The sequence below is a fragment of the Musca autumnalis genome, unplaced genomic scaffold (assembly GCF_047663935.1).
Source record: "Musca autumnalis isolate F117 unplaced genomic scaffold, ASM4766393v1 scaffold_4, whole genome shotgun sequence".
In the NCBI taxonomy this organism is placed as follows: Eukaryota; Metazoa; Arthropoda; class Insecta; order Diptera; family Muscidae; genus Musca; species Musca autumnalis.
The window spans coordinates 93,868,420-93,881,033 of NW_027411977.1; the positions used below are offsets into that span (position 1 = coordinate 93,868,420).

The following is a 12,614-nucleotide window of genomic DNA, read 5'->3' on the forward strand; positions in this document are numbered from 1 at the left end:
AATTTAAAAAATATATATTTTTTAATTGTAAAACTATTTGTTTGAAATCATCTTTTGAGCAAGAACTAAGAAATTTACATTGCATCAATCGTTATATGAGGACTCTAACAGATTTTCAATAGAAAGTTTATCATCTGATAAAGACACGAAATTTATCTTATGCAAATGAATCAAAGTAGTAATATTTGTATTTATTATAGTTATTTTCCAATATATTTTAATAATCATTGCCAAAAAATTCTTTTAAAATTAATTTGTTTTTATTTTTATATGCTGTCGTTTACAAAATCGGTCACGACTCTTTCCTCGTATTTCAACGCCATACGTAATACCAATTTGTCGTGTTACGCCATACGTAATACCGATTTGTCGTATCAAAAAAAAAAAAAAATGTTGTATTTAAACCAAGAAATGCGTTCTGGGAATTACAAATGTATTTCTTTCGATTTTTTAAGGATATAAAATGCTATAAAAGACAAAAAATGTCGTTGTATATAATTTTTCATCATATAAAAATGTATCTTACGACTACGCCAACGTCTACGCCTACGACAACGTCTACGTCACTTGAACGTCTACGACTACGCCAACCGTAATAAGGGTGATAGCTTTGTCGAAGATGACCAAAATCTCAAGATTATGAGCTGAAATCAAAAGTTAAGCCATCAGATATATGAAAAAATAAGAATATCGGTCCAGCATTTACGTTTTTCCACAAGAAGGACTTCAACAAACCGTTCTAAAAGCCCTCATATGTCAAAAATTACGCTGTAACTATATATGAGAGATTTACCAAAAATATGGACCAAAATTGGTAAATATTAACAAGTCACATTTTTTGTAATTTTATTCATAGTCAGTTAAAATTTATTAAAATACTGCGTTTTCGCGTCCAATTGGATGATTTTAGTTTCTGAAGTTTTTACCCACATATTGGGTAAATACCTGGGTATTTACCCATTTGTACCCAATTTACCCATTTTAATGGGTATTTTCCCATTTCCCATCTCTAACCATACCCACCTTGTATACAATTTTGCTGCAGTGTGGTTCGAAAATAAAAACATCTGTTTTTTTGCTTTTGTTTTTGTTTTGGTTTTGCGTTTTTTTATTTTTTTTTTGTTGTTTTGTTATTTGTTAATATTAAAAACTAATAATAATCAAAAGCAAATACTTAAATTTGGTAGAAATAATATTTTTAAATTATTTTACAATCAGTATTATGTTATAACATACATAGTTTTTTATCGTCAAAAAAAAAAAAAAAAACATTGTTTTTTAATGTGTATATTAGGCTTAATATTAAATAACATTTAGTTTTATTTTTGTTTAGTTTTCATTTTTTATAATATTTGTATATACTTCCAAGTATTTGCTTTACTTATGTAAATGTTTAATTAAAGTATATAATTTCACTTTTCGAAACTTTTTTCATTTAGTTTTTTTTTTAATAATAATGTTACAACTGAGGATTTTTAATTCACATTTGTTTTTCGTATTACTTGTTTTCAATATAGGCTTTAGTATAAATTCTAACCTAGGGTCTTCTAATGATTTCCTTCTGATTATTTTAAGCTTTGTCTTAAATATAGATTCGCATTTCTATTACATTTTTCGTTTTATTTTTTAGTGAGTTTTTGGCTATTTTCAAATAAATAATGTGTTTCCAAAAAAAAAAAGAAGTTCGTTCTGTTTGTTTTCTTGCTGTAGTATTATGTATCAGATGAATTTATATTTTGTTGTTGCTGTTGTATGTTGTTATTAGTATAACACGTTATTTATTGTAATATATTCGTTTATTCACTAAAATATTATTATTGATATTTCTTTGTAGTTATATATGTATGTATATTATGCTTTTTTCATTTCTATAAAGGTATATAAGCATTTCTTATGTACTAGTTACTTGTTGTTGTTTTTGTTTTCTTTGTTTCGTTTATTTCTAACATACAGTTCCTTTTTTGTGGCTTCTTTTTGTTCAATATATTATCGACTTTTGCTCTGCTTTTTATTAGGGAAGTTTTTTTTTCAGAATTCCATATTTTCTTATTCCTTTGTTTACTATTTGGAAAACCGTTGAAGACTTCACATAAAATTCCCTCATTTCAAAGCATTTTGTTTAGTTTGTTTTTTATTATTTGGATTTATATAAATTTTAATAACATTTATTGTTATTTTGCGTTTATTTTTTTTTATAATGATAACAATTAATTATAATTATGTTAACAATGTGCGCAATTTGTTTATTAAAAAATGTCTTAAATACAAATAAAATAAAAACATAAAATCAATAAAAAGATAATTTTAACAAAACAATAATTAAAAAAATTCGTTAAAACACATGTCTCAATGTTGACTTTAGATGATTGATTTAGTTTTGAAGACTAAACACAAGTACGCTAAAATATCCTTCTCGGCAAACTCCTATTAAAACTATTTAAATATACATTAAGATTGTTTATAATAATAATTACTATAATAATAATGGCGAAAGTAGAATAGACAAAAATAAAATTATAAACACAGAGAGAAATTTTTAAATTTAAAATAGAAATTAAAATAATATAATACAACATGTTTTTTAAGAATTTATTTTTTAATGAGAAGATATTTGTTACAATAATATGTGTGTTCCAGAACCTGCAAGAATCTACTATTTTTTACTACGATAACAATTTTTCCTTTATGTTATCGGAAAAAATAGTAAATATTAGTAGATTCTTGCAGTTCTGGAACAGACCAAATATTCTTTACGAAAATGTATCAGCATGTTCCCATTACAAAAATATATTAAATTCTTGACAACGTATGTCAACTATGTGAAATGGTATCAGCACCTAAATGATGAATGCAACTCATTTTGTTAAAGTTTTCCCAGTCTTGGTTTCTGTGAAAACTAGATTACCCCTTCGTTTTTTTTTTGTGGAAGTAGGAAAGGCCAACATAAAGCCAAAGAAACAAATATTCTAAAATTCAAAATTGTATTTTAGATAATTATGTATATCATTTTTATTATTATTTTTAATAATTCAATAATTCGAGTTGGTTTTCTCAAATTGCAAATAAATTAATTCGAAATGCATATCAAATGCTCCAAATACAAGTAAATTGTTTTGAAATGTAATGGAAATTATTTGAATTACATATAAGGCTGTCGACATACATATGTACATCTCTCTACTCACAAACAGTTGGTTTTGCCAACGGAGATATGCCTTCATCCTGTGACCACAAGAAAATACATTAAATGTTGGTAGAAATTTCACGATGAGCAAAGTTTGGGTTTAGGGTTTTTGCAACTTTCGAGCTCTTATCTCAGAAGGTATGGATTCCCCCCTATGAATGTAGTTTAAATCTTATGGTGAAAACGTAACATTAGCGGTATTCACTCATTGGGGTAGATTTACAACTCTTGTTAATGTACTATATGTACCAGGGGTTTCTACAACGAAGTGTGAATGTCTTTTTTGTGAATATCGTAAACAAATCCAAACATCACCGTCAGTCTATCTTCTAGTTTCAGTTTTATTACACTTTTTTCATAAAAACTTGTTTTTTTCTTGGCCTCCATTCTTTTATTCTTTTTATTTTTCTTTATATTTTTCCCATTTTCTACCAAAAAAACGAAACTCCGACAAAAAATAAAACTCACAACAAAATGACGGCACAACAATCAGCTGTTCTACACTCTTGTAAAAGTACAATGGTATGTTTGCAATACTTTAAGGTCGAGTAAATTAACAACCCTGTGGTAAATTAAACTTTCATTTATTTTGTTGTTGTGGTGTTGTAAACAGTTGTAGATCTACAATATTAACAAGATGTACAAGATCTACAATGCCACTTTACCAACATGAGTGAATACCGCTATTATGAGTTGCATATAGTTATGGTGCGCATCATCACCCACCTGTAGGTAGGACGTGCATAAATCGACTTCGCGATAAGTTGCTTTATAAGCATTTGAAGAAATGGTATCCGGAATAGCACAAAATAGGCCTGGGTAAGGGCCTTTAGAAAATCTTCTCATAGACATATATAAAACCCAAAGGTAGACGGGACAGAAACAGACCAGCGAACACATGACGAAATGGATATGTTCCTTGTTCACTGTCCATTGATTTGGAGTGTATGTATATCTAAAATATGCTTAAGTCACAGTTTTACCATCGGATATTGTATTGTAAATATATGTCATACCCACAACACATTTTTATCTCAGATTCATGAATGGGTAAACAATGACATCGTTTCAAAAATTGTATTCATTTGAAACATTAATCGACCTTAAAAAACATTTTGTTATATGAATTAATATAAATTTATAAGACTTAAAATGAATTAACATAACAGAAATATAATAATATAATAAAAAGTAACCAAATTACACACGTGTTAGTTTTTTTGTCGTTAAATGTACATATGTATGATACACATATAAATGTATATTGAATACACACATTTTTTATGGAGGGGGTAATTTTGTTTACTACTTATTATTTTCTACGCAAAAAGAATTTAAATATATACACAATTTCTTGTAGATGATTATACATAAATATATTACACTTAAGGCATAAATATAATAACTACTGGTGTTATAAAAAGAAATTACTAATAAATAATATGAAAAATTCAGAGGAAAACCTAAATATGTATGTTGACCACAAACTATTATTTCTAAACCTTTACTTCAATAGAACGGCGTTCAAGTTTGTATGCTATTTGTAAGAAAAAACAAAATATCTCCTCTCTCGTCTGTATACACAAATAATTTTTCAAATATTTACACTATTTTCATATTGTTTTTGCTTTATTAAATATATGTATTAAATTTTTTTAGGCACTTTAGCAATTAGATATCGCTTAATATAAAATCAAACTCAAAAATATAATTTCAAGGCGTTAATGGGGAAGGTGGCTTTTATTTTAAATAAAGATATAAAAATATATAGTATTGCTGTCCGTGTCCTCGATAATTCGTAACAATTCGAATTTTGACAGTTGTATAATGGAAAAGTTGCTGAAAAAGGTGTTTCAGCAACATTTAGTAAGTACAAGGACAGATCTAATATGTCGTATCGAAATGTGGACTTCGGGAAACTGAAATATTCAAACACATTGAATCATCGATTTTGATAACAAAAATATGTTTCAAATACAATAAATTTAATTTGGTTTGCATAATAACATTTATTGTTTTTTTTTTATTTGGAAAAAAATAAAATTCCTTAATATTTTGTTATTTCAAAATAGCCAGACTTAATTCCTGTTCTTCAATACTGATGGCAATGGAATAAAATAAAAAACAAATTAGAGAAACAAAGGGAATATCAGATATGCCAAAGTTAAATATAAAAAACATGTTGAATAAATCATTAAAATTTATATAGATACTGTATTGATTTTTAAAATTTGCTGGGGTATTGCTAGTTTTGCTTTCTCTCTGTTTAAAAGTCTATTATTTCTATGCCCATTTTTGAGTGTTAATATCGAGACTTATGACCTGTTTCTCTAAGACGATTCGAATTAAAATTCGTTGGAACTACTACCAAACTTTTGTTTTAAAAAAAAAATATTTCATTCATTTTTATTTTCAATCAAATAAATATTTACTACGATTGGAAGGGTTTGGTCGCAATTCGAACGAATTTGAATTCGAATCGTCTTACAGAAACAGGCCGTTAGGCGGCCATCAGACCATCTGCTTTTTCACATGTACGTTGTCACTTTGGGTATACTAATATACAGAACAGCTGATGTCATACATGTGAAAAAGCAGATGGTCTGATGACGGCCTTAGAGAACCCAAGCCATGTATATTAGGGACCCCAAGCCATGTATATTAGGGACCCCTAGCCATGTATTTCTTCACTAATTTGGGTTATTGCTCAGAAACTAATCAGAATTTTGTCTTACAGTCTTCAGAAAAAAGTTTATAAGAAGTAAGTTAAAATCAAATAATTTATAACTGTCTTACGGTTAGAAGTATGCGCGTATTTTAATATTTAGCGTTTTATTTTTTTTTTCACTAGCCACGATTAAAACCAAAGCAGAAATAATGAGAAATAGACATTTTACAACCTTGAAGTATTTTGAAGAGTTATGTATATTTTGATGATGATTTTGAGAGAAAGAACTCAAAAATCTGAATCAAAATACATATTAGCTTTGCAGATATAACACCGATTTGTTCAAAAGAATTAAAATATAGTCAGTTTTGAAAGAGACCATAAAATGTAAGCCTATCCTAGTAATGGTCAACCGAAATATGAGTTGTAAATTCAGAAATGTGATTTCAAAAAATGCACAGAAGAATTTATTTGCACTCAAAATTTAAAAAGGTTTGGAGCCAAATCAAAGGATTAATATACAAATGTTTTGTTGCTGAGTAATTTGATAGGAAAGTAGATGCCTGATGAAATTGTTGGGTACATTCGATCATCTTGCATGTGGAATTTTGAAACAGGATCATAAGTTTCTACACAAACAGTAGCATCTACTTTAACAAGGATTTGCCTAAACTATGAATGTCTAATTTGGTGGAATGTGCTTGGTAACAGAACTTATCTGTCCAAAGGGGTATGTTAGTTCAATATTGGGCATTCCAGAGTGTGCTAGTGTGGTGCTATTCAACCTTGGGACAAGTAGTTTTTTCAATCTGGGTTAAAAATGGGGAACGGATAAAATCAGTTTTAGTAGATCCTGTGATCCTTCCCTGTTTATTATACTGTGCAACACTGAAAATGCAAAAAACTTCTAATGGACATTTTCTGAAAGTACATATTGAGACTACAAAAACCTTAATTGGGTTTTGTGTTCTTAGATCGGGGTTATATTTTATGGCCTCATCTAAACCGACCTAAAATGAGCCCTTTTTCCAGTGATCGGACCTTTATTTCCGAAACTAATAAAAGCTTTGCTTTGCAGTCTTCAGCAATATTGTAGCCCTAAAGTAGTAGAACTTATGTGTCAAACAGATGAACTAGGAAAAGCTGCATCTAGCGAATCAAACTCGTTAAAAAATAGAAAAGTTTACATAATTTCTGAAATTCTGGTCAGTAACAACTAAACTGTTGGGAGTTGAAACATGTAACCTTTCTAAAAACTTTCCAAATAATGTGACCATCAATTCTTCAGAACATTCTGAAACTTTTAAATGGATATTTCACAATGTTTAAGGGGTATTTCATAACATACCTTTTAAAAATCTTATTTCAAACAGGCTGATTATTCTTATGTTGGGGATTTCAATGAATTAATGAAATATTTACCAAATTGTTGTTGAAAAATTTGCTATAAGCAAGGCGATAGAGGTATTTTACAACAATATACAGCCCAATCATAAACATCATCTCACCGTGAGTTTTCTCACTCTCGCCTCCTCCCTTATTATATACATCATTAGGGAGAACAAAACTCACGTTCGTGAGAAAAGTAGCTATCATAAATGTCAAAAAAGTGAGAATGTGAGGTAATTTTCTCTCACTACAGAAATCAAGGTGAGTTGAACAAAAAAATGTAAATATGGACATTTTTTATAGAAAAAAATCGACGAAAACGAACATTTTGTATTTGTAATGATAATTAATTGCATTTATTTGTGTTTTACGTTGAAAGTAACAAATAAAAAACAATTAGAAAATCTTTTGGAAACTGTACATGTTCATCCGTGTTTTAATGAAGCAAGGAAGACCTGAATCGAGCTTGGCGTAATTTGGAGACGGAGTTGAAGTTGGCCAATATTTTTCAGATATGGGAATCGGTTCAGAATCATAGGATGAAAACAGGAATGGAAGAGGATCCTATCAGGAGCAACACCTTTCTAAAATTTTTTAGTAGGTACTTCCAAACTTTGCGGCCACTCAAGATGATAAGTGACATATCTTAAGTGCCTTTGTATTGTTCTTTGTTCGCTAAGGTTCCCAGCAAAATATTCGATGCCAAAGATTCTATTCAAGCATGAGTGCAAGTTATACATACATATGTCACCTTTTTACCACCTTCGCCCATTCTTTTTACAAGACTGTGACCCCTAAAAGATCCAAATCATTTTGGATGGCATCTTCAATAACCCAGTGGAATGGTATCTTAATAACCACCTTGGCATGGCATATTCCACGAACAAGCCACAATAGGAAGGATTAAATTCATAAAAAAGGGAATGTTTATATATAGCCTTTTGCAGGGTTAACCTTCTTGAAAATTGAGAAATTGTATTTAAAATCCATGAAATTGGTTCAAATGTTGAATAGGATCCGAATTTCACGAATTGTACTTAGCATTCATATGATTGGTCCTATTGCTGGAGAAGAGATCGGATGTTTCACGTATTGTATTTATTTACAATTCTTGAAATTCCTTCCAAATGCTGAAAATGGGATCTTACACAACTTCATTTGAACTAATACAAAAGGTCCAGTGAGATATTGGCATCGCATGGAACGACTTCCACAAAATTTTGCTTGGTTTTCTTTGTATTCCTCAGCGTTTGTCGTTTCGCACATCATTCAAAATGCAATATTAAACCTTTTCATTTCTTTTTGCCATTTAATGACCTTTAAACGGTTTTTGTTCACTTTTTTGCAAATTGCAGAAATTCTTCGGGCGTAAATAAACAATTTTTACATATGTATGTATGTATCTGTCAAAACAAAACAAAAACAGCTGTTACAGATGTTGCCACATATCAAACATTTAATATTTTTATCAATTACCAAGTATTTTTAAAGTGGATTGCTGATAAAAATTATTTTTCGTTTTAGAAATATTAATTTAATTTAAAATAAAGTAATGTTTTATAAAAAAATTACGAATTTAGTTATTGCAAAATTATTTGTAAATAAAATAACGATATGGCAACGCAAATTATATTTTCAAGGGTTCACAAAATGCGGCACTATTTTCAATTTTCAAACTTGTGAACCCCTCTTCACTTTTTTCGCTCCTCCCTTGTCATTTGTGATAGGTCGAGACGTGAGAAGTGAGCTGCAACTCACTCGTGAGAAGCTCCCTACGTGAGTATTCATGATCGCTATGATAATGTTCTGAAGAGTTGTGTATTACATTCCAGAGAATATTCTCCCAAAAGCTAACATTAAGAAGAATTTAAAATTTTGGGAGATACGCTGCGAAATATACACAAATTATAGAATTTTTAGATATATTATAAAATTTGAGGCAATAAATGCAGTTTTTCGAGTTCACTATTCCTCCAAATATTTTCTTCTTGCTCTTATCTACAAGTTTGCTGCAGATGTCAAAACAAGATTCGTATTGGTTTCAGATATACAGCCCCGATTTGTTTTAAAAATTCGAACTTTAACCATGTGTAGATGAGGCCATAGAAACCGAACCCGATCTAAGAAAACAAAACCCAAATATGGTTTTTGCCTATTGGTCCTCTACTTTCATAAAATTTTGGACAGAAGTTGTTTGTACGCGATTGGCTCAAAAATGTTGCACAGTGTTATTGAAAAAAATGTGTTGAAGAGTGTACGTAGAATTTCCTCACTACTCACTCTAAGTATTTGGGGTTAAGATCCGACTGGCCATTGAGGCATTACACCAGAACTTGAAACTGAGATAGAAGCAATATTAACTGTGACGATGAGAAGGAGATGGAAACGATTACGCGGTATGCTTCAAAGCACTTGGCATTGATTATGTCCGGTAGATCCTGTGATTCTTGTCCGTTTCTCCTAAAGCAAGAAGGACTGTAAGCACGCCTTGGAGACGCTAAAATCAATCGTTATCTTGTGAGGGGTCCCGAGACATTGCAATATCGAAGGAAATTAAATAGCGGATGAGCTGACGAGCTGCGGATCGAAGTTAACTGATATGGAAGTCGACAACTTAATCAAGCCACCCTTGTGCCATTTTATACGGTAGTTGGTGATATCAAGATAAGGCTAGCCAGATCTGGCACAATGAACATAGTTGTAAGGTATCCATGGCGATCTGGCCAATCCTCTCCAAGCGAAGAACTACATCTCTGCTTTTCATGAAGAAATCTGACCTGAAACTAATGTTGGGAATAACTGCATAATATGATCAATGTCCTGCAAATGGGAGAGATACGATATTGCTGACTATTGCAGGTAATGCGAAAATGAAGGCGAAACATAGACACTCGAACACTAATTATTTCACTGTCTAATGCTTACGGCCCGGAGACTGCGAATCGTGGGTGAACATTCTCTGACAACCTTCTGTCAAACCGAGAATGAACTACCGCACCATAAAACTCCAAATACTCAAACTCTCTATCTCTTCTATACACCTAAAATCATCAACATCTCAATATCCATTACAATATTTCTTATAATCTCTGTCTTTGACTTTACATTTCAGCACTCTATTAGGATGAGTGAAGGTCGAATTAGGATGAGTGAAGTAACTGTCTAATACGACAGCTACATATCCTTTAACCTAACCTTCTCCTAAAACAATCGCTATTACTTATTTCTTCAATCTTGTACTACTACATTAAACTACTGTACACCTTCTTCAATATTTTCTATCCGCATTCTCTTATACAGAATTCCGAGTGAAGCAACCCCAACTCACGCACTTTCTAATTCGATTCATTCTAGGATATTTTATAAAGCTATTAACTGCGATAAATATAAATTTGTGTATAACATATTGTCGGTAACATGCTTACGTGATACACATAATTTTCCCGCGGTATGCTCTATCTGAATTTGTTAAGATTTTTACGTAACTATTCCACTTTCCGACATATAAACGTATCGAAACAAAAGTAAAAATGGAGAATATTAAAGAACTACTAAATAACATATGTAACATATGAGCAAGACACCACCTACATCCTACCGAATTACTCATTATCACAACAAACAAATTAGAGAAAACAAAAATTGGGTTAATCAGTGTTATTTTCCTATGTGCATAAGTTATGTTTCCCCATAAAGCTGCACATTAGTGGCAATATCATTCAATTGGCATTATTTTTCAAATAAATTTGAAAATTCAATATTTGAAACAAAAATTTTTAGTCGAATTAATAACATTAAATATAAAGAATTATTTATGTAATCATATTTAACGTAATTTGTAATTATCCAACCCAATTTCTATTTTGAAAATAATACATATTAAATATTTGTAAACAATTTAAAAAAATATATAAAGTTTCCTTGAAAGAAGAACTGATTTAAAAACGATTTTAAGTCATTTCCAGAGTCTCTGAACATTACAAAAATGAATATTGTCTAAGAAAGATTTAAGGATCAATAAAATCAATTCAGTTCACCTTGGGTCATGTGAGATATTTTTTCATTGGCCCTAGCTAGGTTCTTATCGTATGTTATGTAATTGTGGCATTATGCTGAGGTTTTAAGATCTTTGCAATAAAATTTGGACTCAAAATTTAAGTGTATTAGTGAAGAAAGTATCGAAGAATAGAGAAATATGTTTCGACAACCACAATCAGTACAAACTTAAATTAGTAATGATTTTACTTATGTGTTTTTTATTTTAATTCATGCCGTTAACTATGAGTATATTATATTATGATTTCTTTTATAAAGGAATTTTATCTTATTTTATATATTTGTGGTAATTAAATCTACAATTATTTGTATTTACATATACATATATGTACTTAGATCAATATCAATATATACATTATTGGGGACCAGTAGTAGTATTTGCTAAAAGGAATTCAAAACGTCATTTACATGTTTTGGAGCTATCTTAAACCAAAATAAAGGAAAATGGGAATATTTTTTTTAATAAGCATCTGAATAATTTGTTCAATGAATGGCACATTATTTCAACAAATGTTGGAAAACTTTTTTTGTTCGTTTTACAAGTTTCTTCAAATAAGTTGTAAAACTAAATTTCAAAATGTTGGAATTAGATTTTTTTTGTATATATAAATAAGTTTGGTTTATTGTGCTCGTTTATTGGTAAAGTTGAACTTTCTTGGACGTGTCTGTATGTTAAAAGTGAGAGATAATGAAAACTAAAAACAATTAAAGCTTTCTTACTATAGGTGTGAGGGATGAGTGGATAATGAAGAAAATGCTTGGGCCGGTTGCATTATTATTGAACAGAACGTGTTGAAGCGAGTTCTTTTAATTGATTTATTTTGTATTTATATGTATATGTTTCGTTTTAATAGAAATTTAGTTGCATTTAGTTTGGCTTGTGATTTTAATGTTGTGATTTTCCATTTTTGTTGTATCATAATTTGCTTTATGTAGTTGTAATAATAATAATAATGTAATAGTTGTTGTTTTCTTTTAATATGTAAAAGTGTTTAGAGTGAAAGTGAAACCATTAAACTGAGAGATTATATTTTTGTAATACACTTGTACAAACAACATACGTATGTAGTTTTTCTTGGGATATTTCCCTCAAGAGAAATAAACAGAGAAAATTAAAATAACTAATCAGTATAATATAAAAAATTAATATGTATGTCTTGTCGATTAAATATTTTTTTCTGCAATTGGAGAGATGAAATACAATTTCAAAATTGTTTTAAACGAATTTAAATTCTAGTTATAAAATGTGTCCAAGAGTTTTGTTTCTTTTTATAAAATATAAAGACGCATTGAGACAAAAATCCAATAGTAAATTAT

At 29.7% G+C, this 12,614-nt stretch overlaps 1 long non-coding RNA gene across 1 annotated transcript; it reads left to right on the forward strand.

Moving 5' to 3' along the window:
• Positions 1-1,070: 1,070 nt before the first annotated feature.
• LOC141401697 (uncharacterized) lies at positions 1,071-12,614 on the forward strand. Its single transcript, XR_012412426.1, has 2 exons — positions 1,071-3,381; positions 3,878-12,614. It is a non-coding gene; the product is annotated as an uncharacterized lncRNA (long non-coding RNA).